Genomic DNA, 3,513 nt, shown 5'->3' with positions numbered 1-3,513 from the left:
ATAACTATGCACTTTTCTATCAATTGTTCGATAGTAATTTGTTCACCCACCGTAATACTTATGCTATCTTGAGAGAAGCCACTAGTGAAACCTATGGCCGCCGGGTCTATCTTCTATCATATAAGTTTCCTATCTACTTTTATTTGCATCTTTACTTTCCAATCTATATCATAAAAATACCAAAAATATTTATCTTATCTTATTATCTCTATCAGATCTCACTTTTGCAAGTTACTGTGAAGGGATTGACAACCCCTTTATCGTGTTGGTTGCGAGGTTCTTGTTTGTTTGTGCAGGAACGAGGGACTTTTGAGGGGCCTCCTACTGGATTGATACCTTGGTTCTCAAAAACTAAGGGAAATACTTACACTACTTTGCTGCATCACCCTTTCCTCTTCAAGGGAAAACCAACGCAGTGCTCAAGAGGTAGCACCGAGTCTCTCCCTGGCCTGGGATCCTTCGGGACAACGCCTTAGTGCCATCCATGGCCTCGGGAGAGGAGGCCGCTGGAAGGGACCCGCTGTCCATCGCCTCCGGGTCCAGCGAATCTCCCGAAGATGTGGACCACTCGAGGTCGGACCGAGCCGGACTGCAAATGCATGATTCAACATGTGAAGACTATGGAGTAGTGAGGCCGGATATATGAATGTGACTGAGTTTTTGAGTACTCAAGATTTGGCTAGGGGCTTGTCTCGGGAGCGCCGCTCTGGGCCGCCGTCGACGTCCCACACGGAGTTATCCGGGAAGGAACCCTTCTCCCTCTTGGACACCTCTGCCTCCAGATTTGTGGAGGACGCCCTCTTCTTCCTCCCCCCTCAGGGGAGAGTTGCTTTCCTCCTCCTCTTCGTCCTCGGTGGCGGAGGAGTGAGTCTTGGTGTCTTCGTATGTCATGTCTGAAGCACCCTTGCGGCGGAGGCCACCTCTGGTCCCTTTGGCCTTCTTCTCTGGCGCTTTATAGGGCGCTGAAACCAGCATCTTCGTCAGAAGTGGAATTGCTGGGTCTTCGGGCAGCGGAGCCGGATAGTGAATCCGCTCCGCCTTCTTTGTCTAGCCCTGAGAGAAACAGTAGGGAGGCTTAGGCGTCTTCCTCGAGTATGCAAGTAAAGGACACACCTTGAAAACATGAAAAAACTTACCGGGCTAGCGGGATGTGTCAAGTCGTGCCCACGGTCCTCGGCCGTGTCCGGCCACGTCTCGCTGGACTTGAAAAGCACCTCCCAGATGCCTTCGTGCGTAGTGCCGAAGAACTGCTGCAAGGTCTGGTGCTTGGCCGGATCGAACTCCCACAAATGGCAAGTCCGGCTTTGGCACGGAAGGATCCGGCGAGCAAGCATCACCTGGATCACATTGACAAGCTTGATATTCTTGTCCATCATGCTCCTGATGCGCATTTGAAGCGCTGTCAGCTCGTCCGGCAAAGACTAGTCCAGGCCTTTCTTTTATCTGGCCAGGAGGTGAGTTGTATTGGGGCTCCGGACCATATTGCGGGAGCCGCGGCCCAGGTGGTTCCGCGCAGCTCTATGAAGTACAACCACTTCTGTTGCCACCCTTTGACAGTCTCCACGAAGGAGCCTTCGGGCCATGTGACGTTGGGCATCTTGCTCACCATGGCGCCTCCGCACTCTGAGTGTTGACCACTCAGCACCTTTGGCTTCACATTGAAGATCTTTAGCCATAATCTGAAGTGGGGTGGCATGCGGAGGAAGGCCTCGCACACGACAATGAATGCCGAGATGTTAAGGAAGGAGTTGGGGGCCAGATCATGGAAATCCAGCCCATAGTAGAACATTAGTCCGTGGACGAATAGGTGGAGAGGAAATCCCAATCCACGGACAAAGTGAGGGATGGATACTACCCTCTCATGGGGCTCCGGGGTGGGGACGATCTTTCCCTTGGCCGGAAGCCAGTGGGCAATTTCCTTGGCCAAATACCCAGTCTCCCGGAGCTGGGTAATGTCCTTCTCCTTAACGGAGGAGGCCATCCACTTGCCCTGTGCTCCGGATCCGGACATGGTAGGAGTGCTTTTTTGGGGCGGAAAAGATGAGAACTTAGGCGCTGGAGCTCGAGAATGGGGGAGGTAGAGAGAGAAGGCGTGGGTGAAAGGAGTAAAACCTTATCTCTTTATAAAGGAAGTGAATATCAAGCGCCTCCCCACTCGCCTTAAAACCTGCCTATTCCCCAAGGGCCGTGCAGACGACATAGTTGGGTTACCCACGCCCGTATTGATGAGAATCCCGCAATAAGGGGACACGATCTCTGCTTTGACAAGACGTGCCAATGAAACTGCATCTCGAAATATGGAGCGACAGGATAAAAATGGTTTGAATAATGGCCAGACGGCGACATGATGTCATGCTACAAAAAGTTGTCAGTAGATTGGACTCATGAAATATTATACTCTTTGCGGTTGTGTGTGGAATTTGTTTTGCAGAGCCGGACACGATTCTTGTGTTCAAAGACTATTTTGGAGTATTTGGAGAAGGAACCCGCCTTGCAATGCGAAGACAATGTGCGCGCCGGACACCTCGTCATTGAAGCCTGGTTCAGGGGCTACTGAGGGAGTCCTGGATTAAGGGGTCCTCGGACATCCGACCTATTGACATGGGCCGGACTGATGGGCTATGAAGATACAAGGCCGAAGACTCTCACATGTGTCCGGATGGGACTCTCCTTGGCGTGGAAGGCAAGATTGACGCATGGATATGAAGATTCCTTTCTCTGTAACCAACTTTGTACAACCCTAGTCCCCTCCGATGTCTATATAAACCGGAGGGTTTAGTCCATAGGGCAGAATCATAATCATATAGGTTAGACTTCTAGGGTTTTAGCCATTACGATCTCGTGGTAGATCAACTCTTGTAATACTAATATTCATCAAGATCAATCAAACAGGAAGTAGGGTATTACCTCCATATATAGGGAGGGCCCGAACCTGGGTAAACATCGTGTCGCCCGCCTCCTGTTACCATCAACCTTAGACGCACAGTTCGGGACCACCTACCTGAGATCCGCCGGTTTTGACAGCGACAATGGGTTCAACAATGAGTGGCCGAGAGGCCACAACACGCTCTTTCCTTGAAGACTTAGTTTCCTTAGTCTTGAAATTCTTTTTGGAAGGGGCATCATCAGATGCGTCCTTGTGCTTGCGCCTCTTGGCTTCGTCTTCAGCTGCCCTTGTTTTCTTCAGCTCTGAAGCTGCTGAAGGGACCTTAAGCTTCAAGCCTATCATACTGGCAGGGAAGACAATTCGAGGTTCTTCCTGCCTTGGTGCAGTTTGTTCTCAGCAGGCTTCTTCTTTTTGGCAGCCATCCTGGGATCGATGCCAGGGCGCCGAAGAGTTTTTTGCTTCTCAGCTTCATTGTGGGCTTGAACACATTTCTGAGCGAGATACTTCATGCGCTCGCGTGAGCATTTAGCTTCAGTGCGCTTCTTGTGGAACTCCTCCTTGAGGTCATGCAACATCTTCTTGAAGATTTGAACATCTGCCACGCTGAGGTTGGCCATGTTCTTCTT

Source organism: Triticum aestivum, chromosome 2B (genome assembly GCF_018294505.1).
Source record: "Triticum aestivum cultivar Chinese Spring chromosome 2B, IWGSC CS RefSeq v2.1, whole genome shotgun sequence".
In the NCBI taxonomy this organism is placed as follows: domain Eukaryota; kingdom Viridiplantae; phylum Streptophyta; class Magnoliopsida; order Poales; family Poaceae; genus Triticum; species Triticum aestivum.
This window is presented reverse-complemented; position numbering follows the sequence as displayed.